Genomic DNA, 25,774 nt, shown 5'->3' on the forward strand with positions numbered 1-25,774 from the left:
TAAATCCATGTAATATAACCTACACCTTCACAATAAATCCATGTAATATAACCTACTCCTTCACAATAAATCCATGTAATATAGCCTACACCTTCACAATAAATCCATGTAATATAGCCTACACCTTCACAATAAATCCATGTAATATAGCCTACACCTTCACAATAAATCCATGTAATATAGCCTACACCTTCACAATAAATCCATGTAATATAGCCTACAACTTCACAATAAATCCATGTAATATAGCCTACACCTTCACAATAAATCCATGTAATATAGCCTACAACTTCACAATAAATCCATGTAATATAGCCTACACCATCACAATAAATCCATGTAATATAGCCTACACCTTCACAATAAATCCATGTAATATAGCCTACACCTTCACAATAAATCCATGTAATATAGCCTACAACTTCACAATAAATCCATGTAATATAGCCTACACCTTCACAATAAATCCATGTAATATAGCCTACACCTTCACAATAAATCCATGTAATATAGCCTACAACTTCACAATAAATCCATGTAATATAGCCTACAACTTCACAATAAATCCATGTAATATAGCCTACACCTTCACAATAAATCCATGTAATATAGCCTACACCTTCACAATAAATCCATGTAATATAGCCTACACCTTCACAATAAATCCATGTAATATAGCCTACAACTTCACAATAAATTCATGTAATATAGCCTACAACTTCACAATAAATCCATGTAATATAACCTACACCTTCACAATAAATCCATGTAATATAACCTACACCTTCACAATAAATCCATGTAATATAGCCTACAACTTCACAATAAATCCATGTAATATAACCTACACCTTCACAATAAATCCATGTAATATAACCTACACCTTCACAATAAATCCATGTAATATAACCTACACCTTCACAATAAATCCATGTAATATAACCTACACCTTCACAATAAATCCATGTAATATAACCTACACCTTCACAATAAATCCATGTAATATAACCTACACCTTCACAATAAATCCATGTAATATAACCTACACCTTCACAATAAATCCATGTAATATAACCTACACCTTCACAATAAATCCATGTAATATAACCTACACCTTCACAATAAATCCATGTAATATAACCTACACCTTCACAATAAATCCATGTAATATAACCTACACCTTCACAATAAATCCATGTAATATAACCTACACCTTCACAATAAATCCATGTAATATAGCCTACACCTTCACAATAAATCCATGTAATATAACCTACACCTTCACAATAAATCCATGTAATATAGCCTACACCTTCACAATAAATCCATGTAATATAGCCTACACCTTCACAATAAATCCATGTAATATAGCCTACACCTTCACAATAAATCCATGTAATATAGCCTACACCTTCACAATAAATCCATGTAATATAGCCTACACCTTCACAATAAATCCATGTAATATAGCCTACAACTTCACAATAAATCCATGTAATATAACCTACACCTTCACAATAAATCCATGTAATATAGCCTACAACTTCACAATAAATCCATTATTAATTTTAGACAGGTCTAAAGAAACATGACATGAAGAAAATGTAGTTTATTTCAGAAGAAAAGAATAGCATACTCTTGAGTTGTCCTTATGTTAGGTCCTGATCTGCCTATGCCATATGTCTGCACCTGTGCCGAATACAACAGGTGTAGACCTTATATTGAAATGCTTACTTACGAGCCCTTAAACAACAATGCTTTAAGAAGTTCAGAAAAATAAGTGTTAAGTAAAAACATTTTTTAAAGTAACAAATAATTAAAACGGCAGCAGTAAAATAACAAGAGGGGCTGTGGAGGCTATATACAGGGTATTACGGTACAGAGTCAATGTGGAGGCTATATACAGGGGGTACCGGTACAGAGTCAATGTGGAGGCTATATACAGGGTATTACGGTACAGAGTCAACGTGGAGGCTATATACAGGGTATTACGGTACAGAGTCAATGTGGAGGCTATATACAGGGTGTTACGGTACAGAGTCAATGTGGAGGCTATATACAGGGTATTACGGTACAGAGTCAACGTGGAGGCTATATACAGGGTGTTACGGTACAGAGTCAATGTGGAGGCTATATACAGGGTGTTACGGTACAGAGTCAATGTGGAGGCTATATACAGGGTGTTACGGTACAGAGTCAATGTGGAGGCTATATACAGGGTGTTACGGTACAGAGTCAATGTGGAGGCTATATACAGGGTGTTACGGTACAGAGTCAATGTGGAGGCTATATACAGGGTGTTACGGTACAGAGTCAATGTGGAGGCTATATACAGGGTGTTACGGTACAGAGTCAATGTGGAGGCTATATACAGGGTGTTACGGTACAGAGTCAATGTGGAGGCTATATACAGGGTGTTACGGTACAGAGTCAATGTGGAGGCTATATACAGGGTGTTACGGTACAGAGTCAATGTGGAGGCTATATACAGGGTGTTACGGTACAGAGTCGATGTGGAGGCTATATAAAGGGTGTTACGGTACAGAGTCGATGTGGAGGCTATATACAGGGTATTACGGTACAGAGTCAATGTGGAGGCTATATACAGGGTATTACGGTACAGAGTCAATGTGGAGGCTATATACAGGGTATTACGGTACAGAGTCAATGTGGAGGCTATATACAGGGTATTACGGTACAGAGTCAATGTGGAGGCTATATACAGGGTGTTACGGTACAGAGTCAACGTGGAGGCTATATACAGGGTATTACGGTACAGTGTCAATGTGGAGGCTATATACAGGGGGTACCGGTACAGAGTCAATGTGCGGGGGCACCGGTTAGTTGAGGTAATATGTACATGTGGGTAGAGTTAGTAACTAATGCATAGATATTAAACAGAGCGTAGCAGATAAGAGGGGTCTGGGTAGGCCAGATTTGCTTAGAATTCCCATGACATTAAATATATTATTTTATAGTAAGAACAATTTATTTGAACATAGCTGAATAAAATAGAAAGGATGTTTTTTTTCCCAAAAACAATTTGAGGGAGTGCGCACTATTCTTCTGGACTGGGCCACGCGATGCTCGCAACTATGCTTTGAAATGAGTCGTTTTATTAAGCTATAATACATCACAAGTGATAATATTAGACTGTTCTCTTTACTTTATTAAATAATGCTGATGGGTGGGCCTGGGAGGGCTTAGGCCCACCCACTTGGGAGCCAGGCCCACCCATGGTTGCACCCTGGGCCCAGTCATGTGAAATCTCCCGTTAGAGGTTATCACATTCTTTGGGGGGGGGGGGGGGGGGGGGATAATCTAATCTTCCTGCTGCTCTAAATCCACAACAATGCACAATTGCACACCTACAGTAGCAAAAGCGCTGGCTAGCAGTGTTTCTGTGCTTTACACTGTACATGTGATGGCAGCGTTTGTAAAACAAATGCCAACCCAATGGATACAAATCATCGGATATCATTCTGCCAGGTAGGCCTTCTTTGCTGTCAACACTTAAATTGAGAGAAGTTAGTTTGAGGAAAGCCTTTACTGTTTTGGCATTCATCGAATTTGATCAGTTTTCTATTATAAAAAATAAATAAATTATATATATATATATATATATATTATTTTGAGAGTGGAAAAAAAAAAAACACCTCAGAAACCTATTTTAAAAAACAGCAAAAAAAAAAATGAAAAAAAAATTGCATCTGACTGTTGAAAATCTAACAAAATTACACCCTTCTTAAGATCAGAAGGAAAACCTGAAGCCTTCGATTGTTTGCTCATCATATGTTCATCTGATACTGCCAAGTTAAAATGCTATTGGTGTTTGGAGGGTAGATCATTATAGGATACCGGCTCCTTGCTCAGCCTGTAAATGAAAGATAAAATCATCCACGAGGTCTGTCTCTCTACTGGCTGTGTAGGGCAGGACACCAAACTTCCTTGACATTACCGGTAATGTTACCAGGGGCCCCACGTTCAGTAGTCTACCGGTAATATTACCAGGGGCCCCACGTTCAGTAGTCTACCGGTAATATTACCAGGGGCCCCCCGTTCAGTAGTCTACCGGTAATATTACCAGGGGCCCCCCGTTCAGTAGTCCACCGGTAATATTACCAGGGGCCCCCCGTTCAGTAGTCCACCGGTAATATTACCAGGGGCCCCCCGTTCAGTAGTCTACCGGTAATATTACCAGGGGCCCCCCGTTCAGTAGTCTACCGGTAATATTACCAGGGGCCCCCCGTTCAGTAGTCTACCGGTAATGTTACCAGGGGCCCCCCGTTCAGTAGGCTACCGGTAATATTACCAGGGGCCCCCCGTTCAGTAGGCTACTGGTAATGTTACATGGGGCCCCCCCCGTTCAGTAGGCTACCCAGTAAGGTTACCAGGGGCCCCCCGTTCAGTAGGCTACCGGTAATATTACCAGGGGCCCCCCGTTCAGTAGGCTACCGGTAATGTTACATGGGGCCCCCCCCGTTCAGTAGGCTACCCAGTAAGGTTACCATGGTTACGTGCAGTTGAAAAAACTTTCTTGAATGTTGCAGATAGGATATTTCTAAAATGTTAAAGGAATCATTTAATATCTAAAAAATGTTTCAAAACGTTGTGTCCCGATGAACGCGCCCCAGATTGTAAGCTATAGTTATTGGCTAATGAGGTAACACGACTGAACAAGGTGTAGTTTTAAACAAACGGTTTAACGGCCCGGTCTGCAAGTAGCCTCGTTTTAGAACGCCCCCCCCCCCCCCCGATACGCTTAATGAATGGACAAACGCGGCTTACAAGATAGAAAGGAACCAGAAACAAACAAACAAAAACATTTTGGTATTTTGAACGGTAGCCTTAAAGGGCTAGAATCGAGACATTTTCTCCTGAGGAAAGAGCTACATTGGACCTGTATATGAAATAGAAGGGTTGAGGGAGACTCTCTCTCTCTCTCCTTGCAGTGTTGGCCTAGGGCGGGAACCAACCCCTGGCCTGGACACTAATTACATAGCCTGGTTTATGACTCAACTGATGTTACAAAGGAAAGAAAAGACCAAGCTCTCAGACTGTAGTCAGTTTAGCCAGTGGACATATTGAGGAGTGGTTGTTTTTCTTAAGGAGTCATGTTGGTTGGTTGGTCGGTCGGTCGGTCGGTCGGTCGGTCGGTCGGTCGGTCGGTCGGTCGGTTGCAGCCTGTGTGGTCATTTTATTTGGATGACAATAGGATAAAAATGGTTATTACGCAATATAATGTAAGAACACAAAAACACACACTGATGTATTCACTGTAGCAGACAGACAGACAGACAGATGCAGACAGACGTCTGCAGACAGACAGACAGGCAGACAGACAAGCAAACAGGCAGACAGACAGACGCAGACAGACAGGCAGGCAGACAGACAGATGCAGACAGACAGACAGACAGACAAGCAAACAGGCAGACAAGCAAACAGGCAGACAAGCAAACAGGCAGATGCAGACAGACAGATGCAGACAGACAGATGCAGACAGACAGACAGGCAGACAGACAGACAGACAGACAGACAGGCAGACAGGCAGACAGGCAGATGCAGACAGACAGACAAGCAGACAGACAGACAGACAGACAGACAGACAGACAGGCAGACAGACAGGCAGACAGGCAGACAGGCAGACAGGCAGGCAGGCAGGCAGGCAGGCAGGCAGACAGGGAGCTGCTGGTAAATAAAGAGCAACGTGGCGATATGGCCATGAGCCAACCACTGATCCAGGACAGGGGTGCATTCATTAGTAGGACACTGTTGCAAAACGCTTGCTTCCATTTGGTTTCTAGTGAATGCACCCAAAGGCCTGCCTGACGACATTTACATGTCTAATCATTTAAAACCAACAGAACCTTTTCTGATCTTTTCAAACGGCCCGACAAAAAGTCCTACTTACTGTGGAATAAAAATCGACAGAAACAAATTAGGCAATACAAAAGAGACACAGAGCGAGAGAGAGAGCGAGCAAGAGAGAGAGAGAGAGAGAGAGAGCGAGCAAGAGAGAGAGAGAGAGAGAGAGAGAACGAGCAAGAGAGCGAGCAAGAGAGAGAGAGCGAGAGAGAGAGCGAGCAAGAGAGCGAGAGAGCAAGAGAGCGAGCAAGAGCAAGCGAGAGGAGTGGCCCTCTACATTAAACAGAAGATAGCCTAGTTGTGTCCTTTCAGCAAGGCTGTTTCTGTCCCGTCACTATGACAACCGCTCGGAACACTCCATGTCTCAGGAGGGCTGATGTGCAGCTGATAGACAGTCGCAATAATAAACACTCGTTATTCCACTGTGCATGAGATTACCATCGATGGTGGGACAGAAAAACGATTGAATTACCAAGGCCTACTCTTTAACAGACTGGGTGGTGTATGTAGTTATACGGTTTCAGCTTTAAAAAAAAAAAATATATATATATATATATATATATATTTTTTTTTTTTTTTTTTTTTTTTTTTTTTTTAAAGAGGCAAACTGCAGTTGTTACTGACTTCAGATCAGCTCGTCTTTAAAGCACAGAGCATTATGGAACCCCATTCATTAACTATAACTGACTTCAGATCAGCTTGTCTCTAAAGCATAGAGCAGTATGGAACCCCATTCATTAACTATAACTGACTTCAGATCAGCTTGTCTCTAAAGCATAGAGCAGTAGGGAACCCCATCACTGTCACTATAACTGCCTTCAGATCAGCTTGTCTCTAAAGCATAGAGCAGTAGGGAACCCCATCACTGTCACTATAACTGACTTCAGATCAGTTTGTCTTTAAAGAGGCAATATGCAGTTGCTGCATCTATTTTGGGACTTATAAATTAATGACATGTACCCATTGATTCTTGAAGAATATAACTTATAAATGCCTCATGAGCTTAGTTCCACTGTCATTTAACATCAGAACCCAACAAACATATAGAAGCTTGTTTTACTCCCTTGTTTGTAAACCAAATAAATGTAAAACAATATATAGCCTCAAAACACGGTTAAAACTATAAATGTTGATGTCACGGATGATCAGTCCTTGAATCCATAGTGCCGTCTGTGAATTTGAGAGTGGTTTACATTTCTTCTGCCCCGTCTCTCAGCTTTTTACAGAAACGTGCAGGGAGGAAGCTTGTTTTGTTATCGTTTCAACTGCCGATTGGTCACTTTTAAAGAAAACCACTTGTGATTTTAAGAGAGATGAGATAGGCTTCCCACAAATATAAATATATATATATATTTTGTAGGCCATTGATTTAGATAGGTTACATCTAGGCATCATTGTAGTGCTTCGCAAGGAAAATGGAACAATCAAAATGATTGGTCGCTACAGGTAACTACCAACACAGTGTCTTAATAGGCTGTTGGACCACCACGAGCCACCACAACAGCTTCAATGCACCTTGGCATGCATTCTACAAGAGTCTGGAACTCTATTGGAGAGACGTGACAACATTCTTCCACGAGAAATTCCATTATTTGGTGTTTTGTTGATTGGTGACGGAATACAGTCTTCGGTGCTGGTACAGAATCTACTGTAAGTGTTCAATTGGTTTGAGATCTGGTGACGAAGTCACCGAGCTCTCTTCTTCTAGCCATGGTAGCTAAAATAATGAGCAACGTGGCTTTTTTTTAAATATTTTTTTTTTTATACATAACCCTAAGCATGATGGGATTTTAACTGCTTAATTAACTCAGGGAACTACACCTGTGTGGAAGCACCTGCTTTCAATGTACTTTGTATCATTTACTTACCGGTAAGTGTTTTGTTTATTTTGGCAGTTACCTGTAGTTAATAAAGCTGTCGTACCTGTAGTTAATAAAGCTTTTGTACCTGTAGTTAATAAAGCTGTCGTACAGGGCCCCACATTAACGCTTGTCCTCTTGTCTGGAACAAGTTTTTTTTTTTTTATAAAAAAAAATTGTAGGACAACAAGAAGAAGTTTAATTTGTCTGAATGGATAAGTAACAGAAATATATATTATTATTTTTTAAATCACAATTTCAATCAATTACTCCGATCAGAATTGGATCAGAAAGGCCAACAATGGAATAACATTAAGATGTATTTGTCATGTAGATAAATAAGCCTACATGTCATAGTGTAGGTGATATGCACAATGGTTACATCCTACACATGTCATAGTGTAGGTGATATGCACAATGGTTACATCCTACACATGTCATAGTGTAGGTGATATGCACAATGGTTACATCCTACACATGTCATATTGTAGGTGAAATGCACAATGGTTACATCCTACACATGTCATAGTGTAGGTGATTTGCACAATGGTTACATCCTACACATGTCATAGTGTAGGTGATATGCACAATGGTTACATCCTACACATGTCATAGTGTAGGTGATATGCACAATGGTTACATCCTACACATGTCATAGTGTAGGTGTTATGCACAATGGTTACATCCTACACATGTCATAGTGTAGGTGATATGCACAATGGTTACATCCTACACATGTCATAGTGTAGGTGATATGCACAATGGTTACATCCTACACATGTCATAGTGTAGGTGATATGCACAATGGTTACATCCTACACATGTCATAGTGTAGATGATATGCACAATGGTTACATCCTACACATGTCATAGTGTAGGTGATATGCACAATGGTTACATCCTACACATGTCATAGTGTAGATGATATGCACAATGGTTACATCCTACACATGTCATAGTGTAGGTGATATGCACAATGGTTACATCAATGGTTACATCCTACATGTCTAAACCTATGCTGACATAAGGGAGGCGCCAGATAAACGTAACCAAACTTTAAATGAGACTTTTAATTACATAAATATAGGCTAAAAACACCAGAGATGTTTGACGAATATAAGGAAGGATGATTACCATTCACGTCTAAAAGGCTTGATTCGAGGCACGGTTTGAGGAAGGGTTTGATGAAATGGTCACAAGACGGGAGAGTGAAGGCCAGAGTCTGTTACGCAACGCACATCACACACCATATAACTGTTTACAACCTGGACGTTTTATGTCATTTTTAAAGAAGCATGTCTTTCAAAGTAGCCTAGCCTAGGCTAGCCTAGCCTTCTTTCAAAGTAGCCTCGCCTAGCCATCTTTCAAAGTAGCCTCGCCTAGCCTTCTTTCAAAGTAGCCTCGCCTAGCCTTCTTTCAAAGTAGCCTCGCCTACCCTTCTTTCAAAGTAGCCTAGCCTAGCCTTCCTTCAAAGTAGCCTAGCCTAGCCTTCTTTCAAAGTAGCCTAGCCTTCTTTCAAAGTAGCCTAGCCTTCTTTCAAAGTAGCCTAGCCTTCTTTCAAAGTAGCCTAGCCTAGCCTTCTTTCAAAGTAGCCTAGCCTAGCCTTCTTTCAAAGTAGCCTAGCCTAGCCTTCTTTCAAAGTAGCCTAGCCTTCTTTCAAAGTAGCCTAGCCTTCTTTCAAAGTAGCCTAGCCTTCTTTCAAAGTAGCCTAGCCTTCTTTCGAAGTAGCCTAGCCTAGCCTTCTTTCAAAGTAGCCTAGCCTAGCCTTCTTTCAAAGTAGCCTAGCCTAGCCTTCTTTCAAAGTAGCCTAGCCTAGCCTTCTTTCAAAGTAGCCTAGCCTAGCCTTCTTTCAAAGTAGCCTAGCCTAGCCTTCTTTCAAAGTAGCCTAGCCTAGCCTTCTTTCAAAGTAGCCTAGCCTAGCCTTCTTTCAAAGTAGCCTAGCCTAGCCTTCTTTCAAAGTAGCCTAGCCTAGCCTTCTTTCAAAGTAGCCTAGCCTAGCCTTCTTTCAAAGAAGGCACGTGCACATGCGGTGTGTTTTTGAGAACAGTGTTTTCCTGCTAATTACATTTTGGAATATTTGTGAAGAAATGTAAAAAAATAAATAATAATAATGTAAATAAATAAAAACATTAACATTTTAAGCTAAACAGTCTGATCTGTTGCATCAGCCTCATTCGAGCCCCACAGTGGAAGTGTCAAAATACCCATAAATGCTATTTCAGTCAAACAGGGAAATGGTTCCAATAGTTTTTCCTCTGGCGTAAAATGTTGATAACCATGTAAATCTCTCTAGGACAAGGTGACTTTCATCAATATATCTGCCTCTATTTACTCTCAGATTCTAAAATGCTAATTTGCATCAATGTAGACATCACGCAAAACTACAAATCCCTGCAAGCCATCTCTAGCAGACACCTTTGCTAACAGGTGTCGCATCAATTTAAAACTTGCACAAAACAGTAAAAAGAATGTACAAATATTTAGCCAATTGATTCAACACTACATTAAGCTAGCAGATAGTTCATCCAGAGAGTGTTACCTTTGCCTCGATTTGGCAGTCTCGTTCAGGTCATCCTGAAATTTGTAGTTCTTTATGATAGCCACATTAGCAGCTAATTAGCATTTAATCTTTGAGAGGGTAAATACAGGCAAATATATTGATAAAAGTCAACTTGTTGTAGAGAGATTTACACGGTGATCAAAACATCACACCAGGGAAAGCCTAGACGAATCACAGCCCTTATTTCAATTGTTTCTAAAATCCCCTAAGGGGAAAATGCGGCTCAGTCATCCTGACTGGCTGGGCCTGGCTCCCAAGGGGTGGGCCCATGCCCTCCCATGGCTGCATCCCTGCCAAGTAATGTGAAATCCATAGATAAGGGTCTATGTTTGGTTAATTTTAGGGATACACGATATATAGTGGAAACAACCGATGTCTAGTTTAACGGCGATGTGCAAAACCGATGTCAAAGCTGAAGAACGCCACGTAAAATGTCAAAGCTGTACAACAACAACAAAAAGTCTGCAAACACCAGCCATGAACGACGTGTTTACAATACCGCGTTGGTAATAAAGCATCATTTGTTTGACCGCAACTTCTAGGATAGCTAGCTTTAGCGTGGTGCCTAGCTAGCTTTAGCTTGGTGCCTAGCTAGCTTTAGCGTGGTGCCTAGCTAGCTTTAGCTTGGTGCCTAGCTAGCTTTAGCTTGGTGCCTAGCTAGCTTTAGCTTGGTGCCTAGCTAGCTTTAGCGTGGTGCCTAGCTAGCTTTAGCTTGGTGCCTAGCTAGCTTTAGCTTGGTGACTAGCTAGCTTTAGCTTGGTGACTAGCTAGCTTTAGCGTGGTACCTAGCTAGCTTTAGCGTGGTGCCTAGCTAGCTTTAGCGTGGTGCCTAGCTAGCTTTAGCGTGGTGCCTAGCTAGCTTTAGCTTGGTGCCTAGCTAGTTTTAGCGTGGTACCTAGCTAGCACCAATACAACCAGCCTGAAAACAATCACCAGTAGAACCTGCAGTCATTTTCATTATTCTTAGCAATGATTTAGGAATCCTTGTGAGTTAAGTATTAGCTAGGTTGTCACTTGTTGTTCTCTTATTGAAATTGAACTTCAGTTCTTGAAAATAAATACCTAGCCAGTTACTTAACCATGTTGCCCAAAAAGAGCCAGCTAGCTTCATCTGGCTAGTGAGGCTCGACCAGACCGTGTCATTGACAGTGATGCAAATGAATACAATTTGTAGAATTATGCCATACCTTTATTTTGAAGGCTAACCACATAGTCCAGCATTGTGGCTAATCCTTATTGTGGCTAGCTTCACATATATGGGTCCAACCACCATTAATCAAATGAGAACCGACTTATTAATTAGGGCTATTTTAGATGACACCTAGCTATATAGTTAGCTAACTATAGCTACTGAAACAGATGTCGTTTTGCTATGTTTTTGGGGAAGAACATTGTTTGCATCCATGAGCTAGCTAGCTTTTTTATATGACCAGCACTGTAGGTGCGCGAGACAACTTCACCAGCATCACAGCATACGTGTCGATGAATCGTTGTGACATATAAAATACGAGTGACATAATAACTACGGAAAAAGGTCCTGATTGGCTGATTGGCTTATTTGACACGCCATAGCAAAGACCCAAACGGCGTTCCATAGCAAAGACCCAAACGGCATTCCATAGCAAAGACCCAAACGGCATTCCATAGCTAAGACCCAAACGGCGTTCCATAGCAAAGACCCAAACGGCATTCCATAGCAACGACCCAAACGGCATTCCATAGCAACGACCCAAACGGCTTTCCATAGCAACGACCCAAACGGCATTCCATAGGGATCCTGGTTGAGAATGAAACGACTGAACAAACGAACAACGAAACCGCACGGCAATTAAGTGAAAGAAATAGGTTTTGATTATGTTTTACTGGCAATGGGGACCTACGCAAATGCCAAGAAAATAACGTTTTGGCCAGTGTGGTGTGTGTAACCTTTATTTAACTAGGCAAGAACAAATTCTTATTTACAATGGACGGCCTGCCCCGGGCGACGTTGGGCCAACTGCGCGCCACCCTATGGTACTCCTAATCATGGCTGGATGTAATATCACTGCTGTGATACAGCCTGGATTTGAACCAGGATGTCTGTAGTGACTCCTCTAGCACTGAGATGCAGTGCCTTAGACCGCTGTGATACAGCCTGGATTTGAACCAGGGTATCTGTAGTGACTCCTCTAGCACTGAGATGCAGTGCCTTAGACCGCTGTGATACAGCCTGGAATCTAACCAGGGTGTCTGTAGTGACTCCTCTAGCACTGAGATGCAGTGCCTTAGACCGCTGTGATACAGCCTGGAATCTAACCAGGGTGTCTGTAGTGACTCCTCGAGCACTGAGATGCAGTGCCTTAGACCGCTGCGTCCATGTGTTAACTAATGCTTAAAAGGCCAATATAAAATGTTAAACATCGGTATCGTTTTTTTTTTTTGGCAAGGTAAATATCGATGTCGGACAACAATGTCACATCATCACTAGTTGATATTTATGTTCAGTATCTACGGTTCAGTTCAGCACAAAGGTCAAGTTCATTTATATTGGATATTTGGTTCTCTCGTCTGTATCTATGGAACCAAGTATGCCATGACAATGAAAATGGTATTCTGAATCAGGGGAGGATGGAGAACAATCAACACATTGAGTGTGAATTTTGTATTTAAAAAAATAATTTAAAAAATAGGGTTTCAATATTTAACTCCAATTCACAGACAGAAAGTGTTGATTGTTCATGCTTGGTTCAATAGCTATTGACGAGAGAACCGTATATCCAATATCAAACTAACTTTACCTTGGTGCTGAACCAAACCACATACCTACTGGCTCTCTAAAAACTCGGGTAAACAATACTTTTCTGTGGATCTTTTGTCTCAAATTTCGAACAGCTAAAGGACAAACCACACAGACAACTTGTAGAGTAATTTTAAATGTAATGTATTCAACATTATGGCTTGTAATGATAATTTACACGATTTTGTAGCCATTCGTCTCAGGCTGTATATACACCAATTAATTGCGTATTTGAGCCTGATTAAATCAGTCTAAACTGGCACCAGTAAGACAGACAGGTGCGGCGCAGGTGAATTTCAACAGGTAACGCGTTTGCAGCGGTGACATACACACTGGCCGGTTCTAGCGTATTACCAGCAAAAATAAAGCTTTCTACAAATCCTTTAGCTATCTATAAAGCTCATGTTATAAAATGTCTAAGGAAATGAGCTAGCTTCCAAAGACAGATGACAATCTCGAAAATGCAATTGCGTCGCAGGCTATAACGTCGTTGAAGTCAATGAATAACCAAGGTCCGGTTTGGGAAACAGGTCGGTAAAAAGGCCTGGATAACTAGTTAGTTACCCAGCTAACGTTACCTAACTGTTGACCCAGATCAGCATCTATACACAGTTCTCTTAACAAACCAGCTAACTAGGTGCTTTCAAATGTGTCCGAAAACAGAGGCTGTAATGGTTCTTACCTGCTGGAGCTTTTGTCTTGAATGAGCTATTCGGCTAAACGTCAGTGCTTTCCAGTTCATGCACGGCCTCGTCGATATACGTGTCGGTCAGTCCTGGGAAAAAAATGACAAAGATTGAATTTATGAACCGATGACAGATTCGGTCAGATTTCAGTGTTGTCTTATGACATGGCTGATCACTCTCCGGCGTGTTGTTTGTACAGAGAGCTCCCAGCCCCGCTTTTTTTTCCCAGGCTAGGAATGCCTCCCGGAAGTGACGACATTTCAGCACCTTTTTTTTTCCGGACAGCGTGGTGCGCGTTCACGGACTACTATGTGCGTGCACTTCGATTATTCCGTGAATGAACAGCTAGGGGCAGTGCAGTTCGTGTTTGAAGGAACTGGGACAACAACACATCCAATCCAGTCCAACAAGAGAGGAGATGACTGATTGTTGGCTACAGTATACAGAGACAGAAACAAGCACACAACAGAGACACTTTTAGACAGGCAGCCCAATTCTGATCTTTTTTTTTTTTTTTTTGACGAATCAGATCAGCTCTGAAAAGATCTGATGTGAAAAGTTCTGTTGTGATTGGTCAAAAGACCAAGTGGGGGGGGGGGGGGGGAATCAGAATTGAGCTCCCTGTCTAGACACAGATAGGCAGATAGAAATACACACACGAAAGAGAGTAGGCTACATGTATAATTTTGGTCAGCGGGTGTCAGTGTTACTTTAGAAATCAGGTAGTAGGCCATAAATGACCGTTATCTCTCTCTCCCTCTCTTTCTCTCTGTGTGTCTGATGGAGTCCATTATATAAAATGTTTTGCTATTCTTTAAATCAGTGGATAACATTGAAATACAGTAAAAACTGTAGCAGGGTGACTCATCCTGCTACGCATCCAAGTCCAGTGGGGTAAATCTGCCATGCCAACTCACCTGGGTAGAGTGTGATTATAAAAATGAAATCCAAACATCAGATAGGAACACAAGTTTCCTCTAAATTGTATTATTTGCTGATGTGTGCTTTCAGAGTGTTTTTTGGGCAGTGGTTGATTTGACCGCAACCGTGACTAGCCCTCTGACTATGGTTGCCCTCTCACGGTCCTTACCGTAAGGAAAGTGATTCAGGCTTAAGTCAAAACAGACCCTGAAGATGATTGGTTGGAAAAAAACAGGAAGTGCTGAATCGTCTGGATCCTTGATGACACCTGGGACTTTACTCAATTGGAATGCTCAACTCCTGCGTCCTTTATCCTCAAACCTCTCTGTCCTCCTTTTTTAAAAAGGTCAAAGGTAATCTAGGAGAGGGAACGTGGACGAAAATGCACTTGTATGAAATGAGACTCTCCTCCACTGGTAGCTCGTGAGGCAAATTACATTTACATGGTGTAATTTCAAAATAGTGATAGAAAAAATGTATGTTGTTAGTTGTGCAAGATATTTTATAGATAAAATAATAAGTAGGATATGTTTTTTTTAACCTGCATGGTTTTCTCCTCCGACAGTAAAACACACTCTTAGAAAAAAATGGTTCCTTTATAAATCTGAAAAGGGTTCTTTCGCTTGCTTCATATATAGAACCCTTTTATAGAGTTCTCTGATCAGAACCATAGAGGTTCTTCTTCACTGAACCCAAATGGTTCCAAATGGAACCCTGCCTGGTGCCATTTAGGATTTATTAAATAGTAATATTTTTTTTTTTTTTACAAAGAATTTATAATTTAACAAACCAATTAAATAATGGACTAAAGAATACCAGTATAGTTTTTAGAAGTTGTCATTATATGTAAACCATAGTAAGGAAATATGCACTGGAGAACAGCGAGGCGTCTCTTTGTTTCAATGATGGCCCACGTCAACTCTGGCTGACTTCTTTACAATACACTAAAGTACAGCTTTGTCCATTTTAGTTACAGTGAACAACCCAACAAAAAGTGTGTTCTGCTCCGTTCTCAACCCCTCCTGACAGTATCCCTCACACATACAGTTGAGACGAGTACAGGTTCAAGACCCATGAAGCGCCCCTGGATGGAGAGCATGTTATTAAAGGCGTTAAGGGCCTTGCTCAAGAGCCTAACGGTAAGGGGAATGTTATGAGGAATGTGAACTCAGCAGACATTCAGTTGTCAGATCAATTCCACCGTTTTTTTTTTTTTTTCTTCAGCACCCGGCCCGGGATTCGAACCGGCCACTTTTCGGCCACAGGTCCAACCACCGCCAGTACAGTATGGGTTGTTGCCTGGTTCCAGAGGAGAGGGAAAAAAAACAAGCAAAAACACGAGTTAATCTTTAGAAAACATACATGAGTTCATCTGCCATAATGAAGACAAAATGCTATGCAGACATAATAATCATTATGATGTAGAAGAACGACTTACAGTACGTGCTGTTGTTGTCAGCAGCAGCCGAAAGAGATCCTTTGCCTCTGACAGTATGAGCAAAACATATATCGTGTTTTAAAAGCAGAGGTGTAAAGTATTCAAGTGAAAAATACTTTAAAGTATTCACTACATTCCTGAAGAAAATAATGTACACCGCTCAAAAAAATAAAGGGAACACTTAAACAACACAATGTAAGTCAATCACACCTCTGTGAAATCAAACTGTCCACTTAGGAAGCAACACTGATTGACAATACATTTCACATGCTGTTGTGCAAATGGAATAGACAACAGGTGGAAATTATAGGCAATTAGCAAGACACACCCAATAAAGGAGTGGTTCTGCAGGTGGTGACCACAGACCACTTCTCAGTTCCTATGCTTCCTGGCTGATGTTTTGGTCACTTTTGAATGCTGGCGGTGCTTTCACTATAGTGGTAGCATGAGACGGAGTCGACAACCCACACAAGTGGCTCAGGTAGTGCAGCTCATCCAGGATGGCACATCAATGCGAGCTGTGGCAAGAAGGTTTGCTGTGTCTGTCAGCGTAGTGCCCAGAGCATGGAGGCGCTACCAGGAGACAGGCCAGTACATCAGGAGACATGGAGGAGGCCGTAGGAGGGCAACAACCCAGCAGCAGGACCGCTACCTCCGCATTTGTGCAAGGAGGAGCAGGAGGAGCACTGCCAGAGCCCAGCAAAATGACCTCCAGCAGGCCACAAATATGCATGTGTCTGCTCAAATGGTCTGAAACAGACTCCATGAGGGTGGTATGAGGGCCCGACGTCCACAGGTGGGGGTTGTGCTTACAGCCCAACACCGTGCAGGACGTTTGGCATTTGCCAGAGAACACCAAGATTGGCAAATTCGCCACTGGCGCCCTGTGCTCTTCACAGATGAAAGCAGGTTCACACTGAGCACGTGACAGAGTCTGGAGACGCCGTGGAGAACGTTCTGCTACCTGCAACATCCTCCAGCATGACCGGTTTGGCGGTGAGTCAGTCATGGTGTGGGGTGGCATTTCTTTGGGGGGCCGCACAGCCCTCCATGTGCTCTCCAGAGGTAGCCTGACTGCAATTAGGCACCGAGATGAGATCCTCAGACCCCTTGTGAGACCATATGCTGGTGCGGTTGGCCCTGGGTTCCTCCTAATGCAAGACAATGCTGGACCTCATGTGGCTGGAGTGTGTCAGCAGTTCCTGCAAGAGGAAGGCATTGATGCTATGGACTGGCCCGCCCGTTCCCCAGACTTGAATCCAATTGAGCACATCTGGGACATCATGTCTCGTTCCATCCACCAACGCCACGTTGCACCACAGACTGTCCCCAGACTGTCCAGGAGTTGGCGGATGCTTTAGTCCAGGTCTGGGAGGAGATCCCTCAGGAGACCATCCGCCACCTCATCAGGAGCATGCCCAGGCGTTGTAGGGAGGTCATACAGGCACCTGGAGGCCATTTTGACTTGTTTTAAGGACATTACATCAAAGATGGATCAACTTGTAGTGGGGTTTTCCACTTTAATTTTGAGTGTGACTCCAAATCCAGACCTCCTTGGGTTGATAAATTTGATTTCCATTGATAATTTTTGTGTGATTTTGTTGTCAGCACATTCAACTATGTAAAGAAAAAAGTATTTAATAATAATATTTCATTCATTCAGATCTAGGATGTGTTATTTTAGTGTTCCCTTTATTTTTTGGAGCAGTGTACTTTTTTTTCTTTCAGACAGACAGACAGACAGACAGACAGACAGACAGACAGACAGACAGACAGAAAAAGGTACTTGTTACATTTTGAATACTTAGCAGAACAGGAAAAATATCAAATTCAAGCACTTATCAAGAGAACGTCCCTGGTCATCCATACTGCCTCTGATCTACCCAACTCACCAAACACATGCTTCGTTTGTAATGTCTGAGTGTTGGAGTGTGCCCCTGGCTCTATCGGTAAATTAAAAAAAAAAAACAAGAATGGTGCTGTCTGGTTTGCTTATTATAAGTTTTTTTTTTCTTCTTAAGGTATCTTAACTTTTACTCAACTTTGACAATTGGGTACTTTTTCCACCACTAGTTAACAGTAATGTAATGATTAACTAGGCTATTGAATCACCATGACTTATTATTCTCAGTCAACAGCAGACTTCTAAAGGCTTCAAGTAACATAGTCCCCACAACTGACTCTACACTGAAATAAACCTGGTCTAGAGGGGCTGCTATAGGCCCTGTAGTTCCATTAATCACCTGGTCTAGAGTGGCTGCTATAGGCCCTGTAGTTCCATTAATCACCTGGCCAAGAGGGGCTGCTATAGGCCCTGTAGTTCCATTAATCACCTTGTCTAGAGGGGCTGCTATAGTCCCTGTAGTTCCATTGATCACCTGGTCTAGAGGGTCTGCTATTGGCCCTGTGGTTCCATTAATCCCCTGGTCTAGAGGGGCTGCTATAGGCCTGTAGTTCCATTAATCACCTGGTCTAGAAGGGCTGCTATAGGCCCGGGAGTTCCATTAATCACCTGGCCAAGAGGGGCTGCTATAGGCCCTGTAGTTCCATTAATCACCTGGTCTAGAGGGGCTGCTATAGGCCCTGTAGTTCCATTAATCACCTGGTCTAGAGGGGCTGCTATAGGCCTGTAGTTCCGTTAATCACCTGGCCTAGAGTGGCTGCTATAGGCCCGGGAGTTCCATTAATCACCTGGTCTAGAGGGGCTGCTATAGGCCTGTAGTTCCATTAATCACCTGGTCTAGAGGGGCTGCTATAGGCCTGTAGTTCCATTAATCACCTTGTCTAGAAAGGCTGCTATAGGCGCTGTAGTTCCATTAATCACCTGGTCTAGAGGGGCTGCTATAGGCCTGTAGTTCTATTAATCACCTGGTCTAGAGGGGCTGCTATAGGCCCTGTAGTTCCATTAATCATCTGGCCAAGAGGGGCTGCTATAGGCCCTGTAGTTTCATTAATCACCTTGTCTAGAGGGGCTGCTATAGTCCCTGTAGTTCCATTAATCACCTGGTCTAGAGGGGCTGCTATAGGCCCTGTAGTTCCATTAATCACCTGGTCTAGAGGGTCTGCTATAGGCCTGTAGTTCCATAAATCACCTGGTCTAGAGGGGCTGCTATAGTCCCTGTAGTTCCATTAATCCCCTGGTCTAGAAGGGCTGCTATAGGCCCTGTAGTTCCATTAATCACCTGGTCTGGAGGGACTGCTATAGGCCCTGTAGTTCCATTAATCACCTGGTCTGGAGGGACTGCTATAGGCCCTGTAGTTCCATTAATCACCTTGTCTAGAGGGGCTGCTATAGGCCTGTAGTTCCATTAATCACCTGGTCTAGAAGGGCTGCTATAGGCCCGGGAGTTCCATTAATCACCTGGCCAAGAGGGGCTGCTATAGGCCCTGTAGTTCCATTAATCACCTGGTCTAGAGGGGCTGCTATAGGCCCTGTAGTTTCATTAATCACCTTGTCTAGAGGGGCTGCTATAGTCCCTGTAGTTCCATTAATCACCTGGTCTAGAGGGGCTGCTATAGGCCCTGTAGTTCCATTAATCACCTGGTCTAGAGGGTCTGCTATAGGCCTGTAGTTCCATAAATCACCTGGTCTAGAGGGGCTGCTATAGTCCCTGTAGTTCCATTAATCCCCTGGTCTAGAAGGGCTGCTATAGGCCCTGTAGTTCCATTAATCACCTGGTCTGGAGGGACTGCTATAGGCCCTGTAGTTCCATTAATCACCTGGTCTGGAGGGACTGCTATAGGCCCTGTAGTTCCATTAATCACCTTGTCTAGAGGGGCTGCTATAGGCCTGTAGTTCCATTAATCACCTGGTCTAGAAGGGCTGCTATAGGCCCGGGAGTTCCATTAATCACCTGGCCAAGAGGGGCTGCTATAGGCCCTGTAGTTCCATTAATCACCTGGTCTAGAGGGGCTGCTATAGGCCCTGTAGTTCCATTAATCACCTGGTCTAGAGGGGCTGCTATAGGCCTGTAGTTCCGTTAATCACCTGGTCTAGAGTGGCTGCTATAGGCCCTGTAGTTCCATTAATCACCTGGTCTAGAGGGGCTGCTATAGGCCTGTAGTTCCATTAATCACCTGGTCTAGAGGGGCTGCTATAGGCCTGTAGTTCCATTAATCACCTTGTCTAGAAAGGCTGCTATAGGCGCTGTAGTTCCATTAATCACCTGGTCTAGAGGGGCTGCTATAGGCCTGTAGTTCTATTAATCACCTGGTCTAGAGGGGCTGCTATAGGCCCTGTAGTTCCATTAATCACCTGGCCAAGAGGGGCTGCTATAGGCCCTGTAGTTTCATTAATCACCTTGTCTAGAGGGGCTGCTATAGTCCCTGTAGTTCCATTAATCACCTGGTCTAGAGGGGCTGCTATAGGCCCTGTAGTTCCATTAATCACCTGGTCTAGAGGGTCTGCTATAGGCCTGTAGTTCCATTAATCACCTGGTCTAGAGGGGCTGCTATAGTCCCTGTAGTTCCATTAATCCCCTGGTCTAGAAGGGCTGCTATAGGCCTGTAGTTCCATTAATCACCTGGTCTAGAGGGTCTGCTATAGGCCCTGTAGTTCCATTAATCACCTGGTCTAGAGGGGCTGCTATAGGCCCTGTAGTTCCATTAATCACCTGGTCTAGAGTGGCTGCTATAGGCCCTGTAGTTCTATTAATCACCTGGTCTAGAGATGCTGCTATAGGCCCTGTAGTTCCATTAATCTCTGATTGCTGTACTTTCTTGGAACACTAATTGCCTCTGTATCACAACTGCATTGACTGTTTTACTGAAATTAACAGTAATCATGAGCTTGGTACACGTTTTGGCAAAAATGATTTCTTCTTTAATCCACATGCCTGTTGCTCTGTGCACTGACAGTATCACTTGCAAAACTTGTTTGATAATATTGACTTTTGGGTCGGTGTTTTGTGGGTGATACATTGAGTGCATGGAGGCAAAGTCACCTTTCAACCAGGTGGATAGAATTCAACCATTGTTTTCAAAACAGTCCGATAATACCAATAATCACAGTAATTTCATAATACTGTATACAAAGAACTGTTTGGGGGAACTACAGTCAAGGGAATAGTGATAAATGTCAATGGTTGGACCCTTTACTACCTCAGTCTGGCGTTGGTGGGGTGGTTGTGGTAAAGTGTATTTGTTTACTGTATTTTATACTGTTGTTGTTGTTGTTGTTCTTTGGCGCTAAATGCGCGGTCAAGAGCGCTTGCAGAGAATAAATAAATAAAAAACTTCACTCTGTTCTCCACTCTGTTCTCCGCTCTGTACTCCACTCTGTTATCTACTCTGTTCTCCACTCTGTTATCTACTCTGTTCTCCACTCTGTTATCTACTCTGTTCTCCACTCTGTTATCTACTCTGTTCTCCACTCTGTTATCTACTCTGTACTCCACTCTGTTCTCTACTCTGTACTCCACTCTGTTATCTACTCTGTTCTCCACTCTGTTATCTACTCTGTACTCCACTCTGTTATCTACTCTGTACTCCACTCTGTTATCTACTCTGTACTCCACTCTGTTCTCCGCTCTGTTCTCCACTCTGTTCTCCACTCTGTTCTCCACTCTGTTCTCCACTCTGTACTCCACTCTTTACTCCACTCTGTTATCTACTCTGTACTCCACTCTGTTCTCCACTCTGTTCTCCACTCTGTACTCCACTCTGTACTCCACTCTGTTCTCCACTCTGTTCTCCGCTCTGTACTCCACTCTGGTATCTACTCTGTACTCCACTCTGTTCTCCGCTCTGTTCTCCACTCTGTTCTCCACTCTGTTCTCCACTCTGTACTCCACTATTTACTCCACTCTGTTATCTACTCTGTACTCCACTCTGTTATCTACTCTGTTCTCCACTCCGTTCTCCACTCTGTACTCCACTCTGTTATCTACTCTGTACTCCACTCTGTACTCTACTCTGTTCTCCACTCTGTACTCCACTCTGTTCTCCACTCTGTACTCCGCTCTGTTCTCCACTCTGTTCTCTACTCTGTACTCTATTCTGTACTCTACTCTGTACTCCACTCTGTACTCTATTATGTACTCTACTCTGTACTCTATGTTGTACTCTACTCTGTACTCTATTCTGTACTCTACTCTGTACTCTATTCTGTACTCCACTCTGTACTCTACTCTGTTCTCTACTCTGTACTCTATTCTGTACTCTACTCTGTACTCTATTCTGTACTCCACTCTGTACTCTACTCTGTTCTCTACTCTGTACTCTATTCTGTACTCTACTCTGTACTCTACTCTGTACTCCACTCTGTACTCTATCATGTACTCTACTCTGTACTCTATGTTGTACTCTACTCTGTACTCTATTCTGTACTCTACTCTGTACTCTATTCTGTACTCCACTCTGTACTCTACTCTGTTCTCTACTCTGTACTCTATTCTGTACTCTACTCTGTACTCCACTCTGTTCTCCGCTCTGTTCTCCACTCTGTTCTCCACTCTGTTCTCCACTCTGTACTCCACTCTTTACTCCACTCTGTTATCTACTCTGTACTCCACTCTGTTCTCCACTCTGTTCTCCACTCTGTACTCCACTCTGTACTCCACTCTGTTCTCCACTCTGTTCTCCGCTCTGTACTCCACTCTGGTATCTACTCTGTACTCCACTCTGTTCTCCGCTCTGTTCTCCACTCTGTTCTCCACTCTGTTCTCCACTCTGTACTCCACTATTTACTCCACTCTGTTATCTACTCTATACTCCACTCTGTTCTCCACTCTGTTCTCCACTCTGTACTCCACTCTGTACTCCACTCTGTTATCTACTCTGTACTCCACTCTGTTCTCCACTCTGTTCTCCACTCTGTACTCCACTCTTTACTCCACTCTGTTATCTACTCTGTACTCCACTCTGTATCCACTCTGTTCTCCACTCTGTACTCCACTCTGTTCTCCACTCTGTACTACACTCTGCTATCTACTCTGTACTCCACTCTGTTATCTACTCTGTTCTCCACGCTGTACTCCACTCTGTTATCTACTCTGTACTCCACTCTGTTATCTACTCTGTTCTCCACTCCGTTCTCCACTCTGTACTCCACTCTGTTATCTACTCTGTACTCCACTCTGTACTCCACTCTGTTCTCCACTCTGTACTCCACTCTGTTCTCCACTCTGTACTCCGCTCTGTTCTCCACTCTGTTCTCTACTCTGTACTCTATTCTGTACTCTACTCTGTACTCCACTCTGTACTCTATTATGTACTCTACTCTGTACTCTATGTTGTACTCTACTCTGTACTCTATTCTGTACTCTACTCTGTACTCTATTCTGTACTCCACTCTGTACTCTACTCTGTTCTCTACTCTGTACTCTATTCTGTACTCTACTCTGTACTCCACTCTGTACTCTGTTATGTACTCTACTCTGTACTCTATGTTGTACTCTACTCTGTACTCTATTCTGTACTCTACTCTGTACTCCATGTTGTACTCTACTCTGTACTATATTCTGTACTCTACTCTGTACTCTACTCTGTAGAACCAGACAGGTAGGAGAACTAGACAGTTAGGAGAACCAGACAGGTAGGAGAACCAGACAGGTAGAAGAACTAGACAGGTAGGAGAACCAGACAGGTAGGAGAACTAGACAGGTAGGAAAACCAGACAGGTAGGAGAACCAGACAGGTAGGACAGGTAGTAGAACTAGACAGGTAGGAGAAGCAGACAGGTAGGATAACTAGACAGGTAGGAGAACTAGACAGGTAGGAGACCAGACAGGTAGGAGAACTAGACAGGTAGACGAAAGATACATCTGGAAGAAACCTGGCACCATCCCTACGGTGAAGCGTGGTGGTGGCAGCATCACACTGTGGGAATGTTTTACAGCGGTAGGGACTGGGAGAGTTGTCAGGACCGAGGCAAAGATGAACGGAGCAAAGTACAAAGAGATCCTTGACAAAAACCTCCTGAGCACTCAGGACCTCAGACTGGGGTGACGGTTTACCTTCCAACAGGACAACGACCCTAAGCACACAGCCAAGACAACTTGGGACAAGTCTCTGAATGTCCTTGAGTGGCCCAGCCAGAGCCCGGACTTGCACCCAATCGAACATCTCTGGAGAGACCTGAAAATAGCTGTGCAGCGACGCTCCCCATCCAACCTGACAGAGCTTGAGAGGATCAATTTAATCCATTTTAGAACGAGGCTACAACGTAACATAATGTGGAGAATGTCAAGTTGTCTAAATACTTTCCGAATGCACTGTACAGTATATATACACATCTACCTCATTACCTGGAACACCTGCACATTGACTAGGTACTGGTACCCCGTGTATACAGCCACGTTATTACCTGCTACTTCCTGTATATAACCTAGTTATCATTGACTAGGTACTGGTACCCCTTGTATATAGCCAAGTTATTACCTGGTACTTCCTGTATATAGTCATCATTGACTCAGTACTGGTACCCCGTGTATACAGCCACGTTATTACCTGGTACTTCCTGTATATAACCTAGTTATCATTGACTAGGTACTGGTACCCTGTGTATATAGCCACGTTATTACCTGGTACTTCCTGTATATAACCTAGTCATCATTGACTAGGTACTGGTACCCCTTGTATATAGCCACGTTATTACCTGGTACTTCCTGTATATAACCTAGTTATCATTGACTAGGTACTGGTACCCCTTGTATATAGCCACGTTATTACCTGCTACTTCCTGTATATAGTTATCATTGACTCAGTACTGGTACCCCGTGTATAGAGCCACGTTATTACCTGCTACTTCCTGTATATAGTTATCATTGACTCAGTACTGGTACCCCCTGTATACAGCCACGTTATTACCTGCTACTTCCTGTATATAGTTATCATTGACTCAGTACTGGTACCCCGTGTATAGAGCCACGTTATTACCTGCTACTTCCTGTATATAGTTATCATTGACTCAGTACTGGTACCCCGTGTATACAGCCACGTTATTACCTGCTACTTCCTGTATATAGTTATCATTGACTCAGTACTGGTACCCCCTGTATAGAGCCACGTCATTACCTGCTACTTCCTGTATATAGTCATCATTGACTCAGTACTGGTACCCCGTGTATACAGCCACGTCATTACCTGCTACTTCCTGTATATAGTCATCATTGACTCAGTACTGGTACCCCGTGTATAGAGCCACGTTATTACCTGGTACTTCCTGTATATAGTCATCATTGACTCAGTACTGGTACCCCCTGTATACAGCCACGTTATTACCTGGTACTTCCTGTATATAGTCATCATTGACTCAGTACTGGTACCCCGTGTATACAGCCACGTTATTACCTGCTACTTCCTGTATATAGTTATCATTGACTCAGTACTGGTACCCCGTGTATATAGCCAAGTTATTACCTGGTACTTCCTGTATATAGTCATCATTGACTCAGTACTGGTACCCCTTGTATACAGCCACGTCATCGCTACTCGTTGTGTATTTATTATTATTGTTATTACGCGTTAAACTTTTCTATTATTTCTCTATTTAATTTCTCTCTGCGTTGTTGGGAAAGGACCTGTAAGGAAGCATTTCACTGTTAGTTGTTTACGAAGCATATGGACGAATACAATGTGATTTGATTTTTGAGTCAGCTACAAGTCTCCCAGCCAATCAAGACACCGCTTACCAACTCTCACCCTCTCTCCTCCTAACTGCCTCCCCTC

The 25,774-nt window shown here is 42.9% G+C and overlaps 1 protein-coding gene across 4 annotated transcripts in view; it reads right to left on the bottom strand.

Annotated features, from left to right (window-relative positions):
• LOC139388665 (ADP-ribosylation factor interacting protein 2b) overlaps nucleotides 1-13,969 on the bottom strand; it is a 47,781-nt gene extending 33,812 nt beyond the window's left edge. For all 4 annotated transcript variants that reach the window (XM_071135481.1, XM_071135480.1, XM_071135483.1 and 1 more), the window contains exon 1: nucleotides 13,743-13,969. The gene's annotated coding sequence lies outside the window, so the exon portion shown is untranslated. The remainder of the gene's footprint in view (nucleotides 1-13,742) is intronic.
• Nucleotides 13,970-25,774: the final 11,805 nt, after the last annotated feature.

Source organism: Oncorhynchus clarkii, chromosome 29 (assembly GCF_045791955.1).
Source record: "Oncorhynchus clarkii lewisi isolate Uvic-CL-2024 chromosome 29, UVic_Ocla_1.0, whole genome shotgun sequence".
Lineage (NCBI taxonomy): Eukaryota > Metazoa > Chordata > Actinopteri > Salmoniformes > Salmonidae > Oncorhynchus > Oncorhynchus clarkii.